This window comes from Aythya fuligula, chromosome 6 (genome assembly GCF_009819795.1).
Source record: "Aythya fuligula isolate bAytFul2 chromosome 6, bAytFul2.pri, whole genome shotgun sequence".
Lineage (NCBI taxonomy): Eukaryota > Metazoa > Chordata > Aves > Anseriformes > Anatidae > Aythya > Aythya fuligula.
The window spans coordinates 37,038,596-37,051,365 of record NC_045564.1 but is presented as its reverse complement, the minus strand read 5'-3'; the positions used below and the strand labels follow the sequence as shown (position 1 = coordinate 37,051,365).

Below are 12,770 nucleotides of genomic sequence, written 5' to 3'. Positions count from 1 at the left end.
CTCATATAAAGATATGAATTGCTAACTTGTTTACTTTTCTACTTCAGCACCATTAAATGTCAAAGACATCTACTGTTCGTTTTTTTTTTTTTTTTTTAACCATTGGCTCATATTTTTTGCATTATATTACTTGACATACATTTTGTGACAATCTTTACTACCACAGCATAAACCTATCAGAATAAAACCCAAAGTTTCCCAGTTTCAGAAATGCCCTGATTTACTTTGGAATACTTACCTACATTATTCCTCATGGTCTCGCTTCTAGTTACTTCGGGGATATTTAGGCCTCTTACAATTCTCGATGCACTTTCAGCTTTGCTTTAGATATTCTCCTGTTTAATTCTCGATAATGGGCAATGTCCATTGAGGCTGGCTCCTTGTCACAGTACACCCCTCAGCTCAGGAACTCCTGCACCCCACGTTACATCTGTTGAAACAGTACATTATGTAAATTAAAGAATGAAGCAAATGTTTTTATTTCACTTCTCCTGATTGCTTTCTATGGCCTTATCCAATTACTTTGTAGCAAAAATCGAGATAATATTTGCTTTTAAAGAACACCAGGATGGCTCTGACTGGAAATGATATAAAAAGATGCTTTTTACCAAATTACGATGGTTCACTGTCCACAAGAATGGGTAGATATCTATAAAAATGAGTATATGGATTTTTATAATGACAGAACTAGTATGAAACTGTATCATCCAAAGAAGGTCATGTCTTCAGCCAACTGTGCTTGTCCTGATGCATGCTAAAAACCTTCAACAAGTAGGGCAAGAAGTCCCTACTTCTAGGTTATGGAGAGTTACAATACTGCAGCTAATACTGCATGAAAAAAAATAATAAAAAAATGTATATATTCATAAATGCATACATCTAAAAATAAAAAAATGCGGTGATTCTCTTAAAAGTAAGATTGCTCTAAATGGCCATAGCTATGCAAAAGGCTCTACCAGTGTTGTTTACGAGTTACTGCACCAGTACACAGATTCTGGTGAGCTGTAAGAGAACCTGGATTATTACAGTAACAAATAAAAGCACTGGGCTGCTGTTGAGCCGTTTCCTCCAGAAACGACACCAAAATGTACCTCCAGTCCCCCACTTGGGCACAGTTGGTTAGGCTCTGAGTGTGACAGCTTCAATTTCTCTGACACTGAAAGGAGTTAACAATCTTTGCAGGACTTTAAGTCAATTAATTAGTTCTTCTAGAGGTGAAATGGATTGGAGCTCGTTAGGTTAAAGACATGACCAAGAGTTAATGTTGGCCCTTCCAGTGTTATACCTGAAACACTGAGGACTATGTAAGAGCCTTATTACAGACCAGAAAAACACTTTTAACAAATTCTGAATTGTAGGGGATTTTACACGTCAAAGCATTTATGTGTTTTGAAAAAGTCTTCCATGCACATGGATGCAACACGGCCAATCAATGATTTGTGAATCCTACAGAATGCCTGGAGAATTTGCTCTGATTTACGAATCACTTAATTGGAATCCCTCTCAAAGACATTTGTCATCACACTAAAGGTCTTGCAAAAAACATTTTCCCCTAACAGAAAAAAAAACATTTATACAAAGTGTGTAACCAAAGTTTCAGATCGGCCACACAGACTGGATATAAGCAGGTAAGTCACAGAAAGAGCACTGGCAGCAAGTACCACATACAGCATTTACTGTGATACTTAAAATATCTTAAAGTTCATAGGCAAATCCATTTTTTGCTGTCTCAGTGATGACTTGGTCTTTAGCTTTTACTGGCATCATTAGTAGCCATAATTTAATTGACTTATCAGTTGATCAACACCTAACAGGGCAAAGTCAGGGCACAACATCTCGTGAAAATAGGTAACAATTTATTTATTTTTTTTTCCAGCATCGCATTTACCAACCCAGTAGAGCATTTAGGGACCAGTGTTATTTTTTCATATGCAAACTAGTTAGAAGGAAAACGATCAACTTCCTAGAGTTCTTCTGTAACGAGTATCATCTGGAAATGACGGCCCTATAAACTTGTAAATGCATGTTGTACCGAGTTCTTACTGTTCAGATTTCTTAATGATGGGGGCCCCAGACACCTTTCATATTTAAGCACCATCTAGTTAATGCTTCCAAACGTGACAGGGTTTAAATGTTCTTAACACCAAACGTTTTTATTTATCTAGAATGCTAACAAGGTACACCGGTGGTGGCTACGAGGCCAACATCTGCAGTCCAGTCCCTGAGCACCAGGAACCAGATAAAAAGTTATCTTTGAACAATTTGAGACAAAGCAGGCTTTCGTCTCCATCTTTTGTTTCTACAAAGCCTAAAGATAAAGAAAACTGGCAAAAAAAATGACAGCAGTTACTTGTTTCCAGATTATCCACTCCATATCTGTTATTAAAATGAAGGATGAATAATAAAACATAATAACAAAATTAATATTGTTGCTATTAGCAAAATAAAGCCTCTTCCCTGTCATTAAAAGGGCTTAAAACAGACAAAGCAGCACAATGTGACTTTATAAAGGCAAGGAATCATAGGGATGTAAATATGTAATGTATGTGACTGGAAAAAGCTACTGCATCTGTGGGTGAGGAACTGGGGCAGTCAATGGGGAGAGCTGCAGTGAAGGAGACACAAAGTCAGACATTGCACAAAAGGAGGAGGATGTTGGGGACAGACACAAATCTCACGAAGGCACGGAGCTTTCTCCTCTGAAGCCTCCACGGGACTCACGTTGTGGGGCTCTCAGCAAAGGGCCCGAGCTGCTGCTGTGAGCTGATCAAGAAACCAAGCGCCAACGTTTTCTAAATCACTCACAAATTCTAAATACTGAAATCTGACATATAAATGGCACAATTTAAATGTAATTTCTTCGCTAATTTTAGAAATGACCAAGTTTAACTTGTTTCCTCTGTACGTAATTTCCTCTGTATGAAAGCTGCATGGAGTATTTGAAGCAAACAAACCAGCACCATTTCTTCTTATTCATAACACGAGGGATAAATGCTCTAAGAATTCATGGCTTTGCAACACAGCTAGCTCTTACAGGATCAAAACAAACAGAAAAATGGTAAAACTTTGCATTAAAGAATTTGCACAGAAATATATTTTAGATTAATAATTTTATCTGAAGAATACTATATCCGTAGTAAAACTATGAAATTTAAACACATCGAAAGGTATTGATATGAGATGTTGTTGTAAAGGCCTTCCCTTCAGCATAATCACAGCAAACAATGTAAAACTAATTTACTGGAAACAATTCCAATAGATGGATGAAACAGCCCAACAATGAAACCTATGTCATACCAGGGCTTAAAATAACCCGGTCACGTGGACAGTGCTGGAGATTTAAGTAGCATCAGTAAAAGCAGCTTCTAAAAGAGGCCTCAGAAAATCGACAGAAAAGAATTACTAAAATGAATTCAAATAAATTACCTGGTTTTTAACTTATAGTATCTGAATAAAATAGTAACAATTCATTAATTATAAGAATTGTCTGTACTGAACACATGGAAATGTGTAAGCAAAGAAGTAACTCAAGTTTCTGCTGGTTAAAAATTACCTCTAGTATACCTACTTCATTTATAAACCCACTAGCATCAAAGTAATAGTATCACAGACATAGCTAACTAGCTACAGAGAACAGTTTTACAAACACTCAGCGCACATTGCCGTGTCTTATATGACCCTCAAAAGGGTCTTATGTGGTGAGTTGAGAGAATTTTTGTGGCTAATTCAACAGGCTCTATATTGCTTTTCCCCTCCTGAAAGTCTTGCTCTCTTTCTCTCTTTATCCAGCCTCTTGATCCTTCTTTGCTTACTAGGAGAAATCAAGTTTCATGATAAAGAATTAAAACAATTATTTGTAAAAATTGTAAGGGATTGATTTATTTTTCTTTTTATTCTGTTAAAAAATGGACACTTGACACTGAATAAAGCACTTACAGTTCTGGAAATCTGCTATTTAATGTTAAGACAGTGATTGTCACAGACCGTCCTAGCCCTTATTAAATAGTCAGCACTGTGCCACGCATGAAGAGACCAGTTTATTTTTATCATTCAGAGATAAGTATAGGACTTTCACACTGACTGCAATATGTTTATTTTTTCTATTGCGTGCATATCCGTAACAATAAATTTTCCAGTGAGTTCTCACCAAGTTGCAGGAATCTAATGGTGGACGTATTGCTGGGGAAAAGCCATCTGTTTTTTCAGTGAATGTGCTTTCTCGTTTGCTTCTGAGCTTTCTATTTACATAACAAGTCTGTGATAACAGATTAAAAAAAAATCCTGTCCCCATCTAATCTCTTAAGATACATACAATATTCTTACAACTATGGTATTCGATGTATCTAAAATTAAAGACATTCTACTTTTCATGAAACGAAATGAAAAATGCCCAAAAAATGATCTTCCAGTAAAAGAAACAAACTCAGGAACTTTTCAATTGTGCACTGTCAGGAAAGTGTAGAGAAAAAGAATGGCACTCAGCCAGTTTGCTTTCATTTTTTAAGGTACGTTTTAACTATATGTCTTCCGAAGCAGTCAGCTTGTTTATTGGCTCTCTCTTACTCTCATGCCTTCTTTCCATTTACCCTGTGGTATAACTGAGAAATGTTCCTCCAAAAGAGTGTATCCTAAACCAAAGCCATGGGCTTCATGCTGGAAAAATCTGTCAGAAGCTTAGAGACTTGGTTACAAGCATCTCATCCGATCCTGCATGATTTCACCTTCCATAATAGCTGGGTTTATTTTGTTAACTGGTAAAGTCACACAAAATGCTATTTAGTAATTGGGTATCCTCTGTAACACCAAAAATGAACGTGACATTAGTAGCAGTGGCACTGCTTGTCAACACCAACACCACCAGATAAACCATGCTGCCTATACCATCAGCCTACTGGAAGTCCAGCATTTCCTCCTGTCACGCCAAAGAACCAAAGAAACAAAGTGTGCAGTACACAAGTACAACGTAAACACGTTTCTTCAGAGGAAAATTGTAACAATTCTAAAATTTCTATCACTGTTTGCTACCCATGCATATGTCACCAGAAGAGAAACAGTAGGAACGAGGGAATCCACGTACCTCAAATCCGGAAGACTGGTGGAGGAATTCAGCAGATTTTGGTGGGTCTTGACTTTTGGAAAGAATTAGTGAAGTATTGTTTCTTCAAGCCTTTACGTTTCTCTGCCTGTTATGCTGTGATTAAGTCTCTTCTTCCTACAATAAAATAAACCATGTTTTAATAAAACAAGATCTGCAGAAAGACAAAGTATACCTGTACTCAATACAGGCTGCATGGCTTCTCTAACAGACTGCTTCACCACACAAAAACCATGGGGACAGTCACAAAGGCAAACACGGAACAAAATGAGTTAGTTTACATAGGCTCCCTCAGTAGTCAGTGAAGAAAGGTAGAGTCCGAAGTCTGATTCAAAATAAATGAATCTAACCTGGTCTGAAACACACCTGTATTCTCAGATACCCTCTTCACCGACCATAAAATGCAAAACCACAAGAACACACTGGTGTCCAAGGGTAGGGCAGACTGGCTCTATCCTCCATTGTGTTACGCTTCCACAGAATCTAAAGCTAAAGAAACAGCATCTATGTCATTGCAGAATGGATAAATGGACTTAGTATTTGATGTTCTTGAGGAGATCTACCCCCAAAACTTCAAAAACCTAGAACTGTTAAGATGACAGCAAGTGTTTGTAATCAACATCTTATTTATATACACATATATGCACGCACATGCTCACACATATAAAAATTAACATTAAAAAAATGGGGTACCATGGACACAACGGAACATAGATTTTAGATTTGTGGGCATTTTCCTGTTTCTTTTCTTTCCCTACAACAAACACAGCTACAAAAAATTCTATGACTTGAATACATGACTGAAAGTCAAAAGCTCAGCCTAACCACGGCCGTTTACTCAACTTTATTCTTAAAACCAGCATAAAGAGGTGGTGACACTGTCTCTGCGTGACTGTGTTTGGACAAACAAGATGGGTCACAGCATCTTCAGGCTTCCCCAGCGCAGATCTGGCAGCTCCATCCATCCATCCTGAAGATCTGGCTTACACCTGGGCTCTGTCAGCACCATGGCAGGTGTTGGACACCATCTTTTTTTCCCCATTTTCTTCATTTTCTGGAATGCTGCGGAGCAGGAAATCCCCAGCGGGTAGCTCCTTACCCGTTGGAGGGCTCCGCAAGGCGGCTCCTCCTGCTGCAGATCCTGCTCCCTCTCTTCGCCCGCTACCGATGCTCCAGAGAATCAGATAAGGGAGCCGATTTGTGTATTTCTGCCGGATTAGTCTTAACCTAGATCGGTGCCCTAATCTCTGGGGCTGGAGGCTGGTGCTGGCTGCGGGAAGGAGCCGCACGCAGGGACGGATAGCCAGGGAAATGCGATCCGTTTCCTAAGTCATTTTACTTTAAAATACTGCGCTTCTGAGAATGTCTTCTCCTTCCCTGGGCTTCACAGTAGGGCTCTGGTGTATTATTTCATCGTTTAAGTGATAGTTAGCTGTCTGCATATTCCAAATATGTGATCTTAATTCTAAATTTTAACTGTTATCATACCAAGGAGTAGGTAAGGATGCCTAAAAATGTGTTCTGAGTACCTGATGGAAGCCATCCTAAAGCTGCTAGAAATGGATAATCTTGCTTCATTACTGACTAGCATTCACGTATATTATCCAAATATTTCCTAGACGTGGTAGCTGGAGAAAATGAAACTAAAACATAAAACAGATGACCTAAGCAAACAAGAAAGACATCTTTGCACAAGCACATGGCCTGCTACAAGCGTACTGCTCTTTTGTACCAGAGCAAGCTGGCCACGTTAATATAACTTCAAAAATGCACGGGAAGTGCCCAACACCGCAACATGCGAACTGCAAAACATGAGAGCTCCAAGCCGTACAAGAAAAGGCAGATCTTTCGGCGAAGCTAATTTAAAAATTAGCTAAAGCTGTAAGGCTAACATACTAACACGTTTGTTTTCCTTCTGTGATACATCGCTGTAAGGCTAACATGCCAACATATTTGTTTTACGTATGTGATACATAGCTAGAAGGCTGACATACCAACGTTTTTCACAGGTTGGGAATGGTGTCGTTTGAGGGGATGCAGCTTTGAACAGGGAAGATGTAAAAAGGGATACTGTCGAGTTTTTTTTTTTTTTGCTTCCATTTACAGGAAAGAAGAAGAAATGGATTTTTAATTTGCAAGAGGGGAAAATCAGAGACATCAATTTAGTCAATAGTCTCAATCCTTTAAATCCTACAAATCTGATACCTTCATAAAGGAAGTGACAAGCACTAATAATATATCTTACAAATACGAAAAGCCTTATTTTACGGAAAGCCTTGGTTTTGACAGGAAAGGTGCACACTCCTATTCAGAAGCAGCATACATGCAATCTTCACCCGGCAATTTAAAAACCGAACGAAAACAATCAAATTGACAAATAGATCAGTTTCCAACTATGAGGAAAATCACTCCAATGTACAACCTTGGGTAATAAAGAGGTAAGCGGAGTGCAGGCCCGTGTGCCATAGCACTCATCTTACCTAACTGCTGGTTGCTATGGCAAGCATTTGCCCGCATTTTGTACATTAAACAGTAATATGTTTTCTGCTTCCTTCTTCTTGATATTTTGATGAAGTTAATGCTCGAGCTTTGGGCTCGAAAGGTATGAAAACTCGAGGTTCTCTCAAATAATCATGCAATCCCATTTGTTTTGGCTTTGTGACAACATCTGAGAATTAAATGAATAATTTAAAAATTATTTTCATTCATCTTACACAGCATTTTCAAAACTTGTGATTCGTTTCCATTAGCTACTTTGCATACCTGTTGTACACGCATTTCTATTTTCTAGCCCACAATGGAAATGCAATCTACTTTTCTCCTTCACTGATCTTTAATTTAATATAGAGATAACTGTGAAACTGATGAGAATGGAGACGAGAACCAAAGAATTTTAGTTCTGTGTAACACCAATTTGTGTTTTTCTCCCTTTTGTCTGAAGAATAGTTGTTAGAAATACTAAAAAAAATAATAATTAATCAAAAACTTTACATAGTTATTACTACCATAAACTAACAAGTAACTGAATTAACTGAATGTCTTTCCTTAGTGGTCTCTATCTGAAATACAGAGAGATTTCCCCAGGTAGCAGCGAGCTCTCAGCACCATATCAGTCATTCAGATGAGGAGAGGACAATGTTAATCCACTCTTTTCTTGATCTGCATGGCTAACATGAAGCCTTAATATACAAAATATAACTATCTGGAAGTGAATGCACTTACTAAAATAAGAAGAGAAAAGAGAAACTCAATCCTCTTCCCACCCCAGGGCCTCATGATGGACCAACTGCAAATTTGGACAGCATCCACTGGCAGAAAGCTCCATGACAAACAAACATACGTATTTTTGAAGAAGACAAAAATAAAGTTCTTTTCCTTTTGGTAGGAACAGTGTTATCCTCTACCAGTCAGTGTGCAAATTCCCTTCCTCTTTCCCACAAGTGAAAATAAATAATTTGTACATGGCTTAATTTGTCTGGTGCGTCACTTCTTGACATCAGAAACTAATAAAGAGAATTTCCCAACAGGGTCAGTTGTACTGGATTACAACTTTTTAAGCTCTCCCGTACTTCTCAACATACATGACATGCAGAAAGAGAGTCCTAATTGCTTATTTACAAATTGCACAAGGCCAGTGACAAGTGTTAGAGGCATTCTGCTTCCAGCAGTGCACGTTGCTCTGCAATGCCTGACAGAGGCGATGTGCAGGGCAGACGCCGGCTATCCTGAAGGCAACCAAAGCAGCCTCTGCTCCGGGCTACAGCCTGGCTTTCCTGCTGCCCCTGCTCACATGCTTCGGTATTTAGCTGGGTTGTCTTCCACAGATAATGGCTAAAGACACATCAGAATATGTTCTTTCCTACGTTCTCATTTATATATAAATAATCTGAGTATTTGTGCTTCCGGGCAGCTTTTAGGAGCAGAATTCCAGTACTGTTCAGCAAAGCTGTTTCAAAGTTGACACCAAGATTGGAAGCTTCTCAGTTCCTATAAGAACACTGTATAAGCACCTGAAGCAACAAACAAATACGTGAATAAATATACCAACAGCATAAGCAACAGAAGAAAAGGATACCTAGACTTTAAGGTGCATCTCTTACTCAAAGCCTTGAACTCACTAAGAAAGAAATTTCTCATTGTAAGCACATCAACAGGTTGCGTTTTTGCTTCTTGATACTTCATCATCACGTAATAAAGTGCCTTCTTTTAGCCATGATATGCCACTGTTCAAAATCAAGTCCCCCCAAAAGAAAACAAGAAACTTCTCTAAACTGTGTTATTTCTTATTTAAAAAAAATTGGTGCAATTATCCATAACTGGCAACTTTTGATTATTTTCAGCTCTCACTCTCTGCAAGCAGCCACTGTAGCCAGCAGCAGAAACACCAATGCCCAGCTTCCAGCACCAGGAATTTTCTTCTGGGCCAGACTCAGAGTGCAATCTGTGCTGGACACAGGGAAAACTGTTTTCTCCAAGATTTGAAATATTAGGTTGTACATCTGAAGTTCACATGGAAAGAAATCAGCTCCCTGCCCTAGTGTATGAACACTGTGTATAAATGCTACCATTTAAATAACTGGAAAAAGAAAAAAAAAAATGTTTGTTGCATCATCCTTTCATCATCATACTTTTTACAGAGCAAGCACCTTCAGGAAGTCAATGGAGCAGTTTCACCACCAGCAGCTGCTGCAGTAATGGTTTTAACCTGCTGGGTTTTACTCTGCTCATTTTCTGATGGGCCCAACTTCATGACTTTAACAATCTGATTTTCCAAATTCCTTGCTTCTATTATCCCTCTGTGCCTAGAGGATGTTTATCTCCCAGTAAAACGTTAACCAAAGTCATCACGCGCATCGTATTAGATTTCATTCCTTAATACCTACACGGTGGCCTACGAGGTGTCAGATGCTGTCATGCTCCAGGAGAGCCCGACCAGGGAGTGCTGCAGCGAGGGCATCGCAGCACGCATCCTGCCTGGCGCCAGGAAGGCTGAGAAAGCTCAAAACGAATTTACACAGCGCAGGAAAGTCGCTGCCCTACCTGACACGTAACGTGAGGGCTCTGGAAGGCCTCCTCTTTTACCATCCAGGAGTATTCATTGCTCTGCTTCCTCTATGTAGTTCTTTCAAACTGACATTGCTGCTAATTGGTACTATTAATTGTCCAATTCATTCATAAAGTACCAGGATGATATTTTAATGCTCCCCTGGCACAGGACTCCTAAAGCAGAATTCAGCTTCTGTTTCTGGAATTTTAATTCTATTCTTGTTAAGGTTAATAGACAGTTTCCTACTGAGTTTAATATAATTCACATTGGATCACTACTGAGTCTATATTTATACAAAATGCCCTATTTGAATCTAATCGTGTTAAAGATACCCATCTTCTTTCTTCATAGAGATCAAAATTCACTAAAAATTTAGCCTAGAATGAATTTTCGTAAAAAAAAAAAAAAAAAGATGAAGTTTGTTTTTTAAAAGTATTTCTAAAATCTGATACCAAATCTTCCTCTGATTTTTAGAAATATTAAATATTGCTCTGATTTTTAAAAATAGCACCTGCTGCAAGTAACATTAAGGCCAAACAGACATGTTAAATACCGTAATGCTTTTTTTAATGATAATTGTACTAAATGTCACTGTGGACAAAGTTACCCATCCTCTTAAAAGGCTGATAACATTCACTTCTGTGTTGCAAAGGTTTTTTTGAGACATGAGTTTTTGGAAGTGCCAGAGGTGAGATGATAGGCACAGAAAACTAGCAAATCTAAGACCTCATGATGCCCTAACAAATTTACTAATTTAGAAGCTTTATGACACTGGAAACTACATTTTGAATGGCAACCCATACTGAAATATAAAAACACTAATGTTTTATATAAATCTATATCAAAATTATAATATGTGAAAAACTAAAAAGGCACAGAAAAATGGCAAGATGACAACATAAATTTCCAGCGGATAAGAAAAGCAAAAATGTAAAATACATTCTCCACAGGAAAGTGATGGCAAAGGCCACAGAAACCCCACAGTGCCAGTGAGGAGGCCGCTCTGGAAGGTGGCTCGGGGAAGGATTTTGCGGTGCAGGGCAGCAGCCATCACCACAGGCCTGCCCAAATCCTTTCAGCAAACATTTTGGAGAATGCTGTGTTGGACAGGGCATGAAAACCATGCTCTCGAGTACGTCATTAAGAGACGTACAGAGAAACCATCAAGCCTGCTGGCGTACCTCAGGTCCTCCGGCCTGCTCCTGACAGGAGTAAGCCAGGAGCAAGCAGCTGTGCTGCCTCAGGGCTTCCTCCGGCAGCTGGCTCCAGCCTCCACCACCAGCTCCTCTTGTTCCTCCACCATTTCTCCTCCTCACCACAGTTTTGCTCTTAGATGTAATCATGAGGATGACCTGTACTCAGTGCAAACATGAAAAACTCTTCCCTGTCTCCTCAGTGAGGAACGCCTCTTACCCTCACATCAGTTTAACCCGCTCTCCATTGCTTTAGTGTCTCTACAGAGTTTCATGAGGGAAAATTTCTTCCAGTTTAATTTTTTTCCCTCAGTCACCACCTAATGTAGAGGAACATGAAAAGGAAAGTGTGCACCCATCCTGCCAGGAGGTTTCTGATGCTGTTCTATGTAACTGGAGACTTTAGATGTAACCAGAGAGCAGAGGCTGGCGGACTACAGCAGCAGGCATGGGCAGAGGCAGCTTAAGCAACTGATGGGTATGGAAGCATTTCTAGTCATTAGACTCTTGTTAAAAACCTAAAAGCAGACATACCTAAGCTGGTATTTTGGGATTGTAAGGCAAGAATGAGGGCAGCTCTCCCAGGCTGCTCCCTAATCCTTCCCAGGCTGGCTCTGACGACCTGAGGAAGCAGCCAGCCCCATCAAAGAACATCTCCAAGCAGACAGCGATGGAGAAGGCAGAAAGCAGGGCTCTTCAGCATACCCATCTGACGAGTGACACTGCTCCTGACACTGCCAGCTTTGGCTTCCTAAAGCAGGGTGCCCTTCTGCCATATTCAGGGCTACGAGGACACAAGTACTAAGGGCAGAGCCCCAGGGACGCAGCACGTCAGGGTGCTTCAGGGCTCGAGCGGCACCTGTGGTATTTCCACACCAGGCCCTGCTCACGTTCTGGAAGGCTCTCTCATTACAGTGGTTTGCAATTGGAAAAAAATCAAACTTGGTGGAAATCACTGCAGTATTAGCTACTGCTGACAGAGACAAAGCATTACATTAGGCGTTTCTTAGAGCAGGCCGACCATAAGAATCATGTCACAGCTTTAAGTTAACTAGCTTCTCATGCTTAGTTCAATACCCCAAAAAGATACTCAAGGGTGTACTCAACATTTGCAATACTTAACAAAAGTTGGTGTAAAGCTACTGGGGAGACAATAAGAACATTTGCAACACAGTTCTTAATCCCAGGAAACAAGACAGGAATTTCAAGACCACCACACAAATGGCCCCTGCATCCCTTTGCACTCAAACCTTTGTTTGGCAACAGATTTTTTATTTTTATTTTTTTCCTGTTTGCAGATCACTACAATAAAAAGCTTTATGTCTTCTAATTCCTACTTTGCTGCAATATTTTATAAAACAGATTTATTCAGGCTCAAGAAGAGTGAGAAAAGGCATGTAACTGGTTTATTGGCCCGGTTGGCACTTTGTTATGT

The 12,770-nt window shown here is 39.6% G+C and overlaps 1 protein-coding gene across 7 annotated transcripts in view; it reads right to left on the bottom strand.

Annotated features, from left to right (window-relative positions):
* MBD5 (methyl-CpG binding domain protein 5) overlaps nucleotides 1–12,770 on the bottom strand; it is a 126,123-nt gene that overhangs the window by 52,994 nt on the left and 60,359 nt on the right. For all 7 annotated transcript variants that reach the window (XM_032189794.1, XM_032189795.1, XM_032189796.1 and 4 more), the window contains exons 3-4: nucleotides 5,078–5,212; nucleotides 239–430 (exon numbers count right to left, since the gene is read on the bottom strand). The gene's annotated coding sequence lies outside the window, so the exon portion shown is untranslated. The remainder of the gene's footprint in view (nucleotides 1–238; nucleotides 431–5,077; nucleotides 5,213–12,770) is intronic.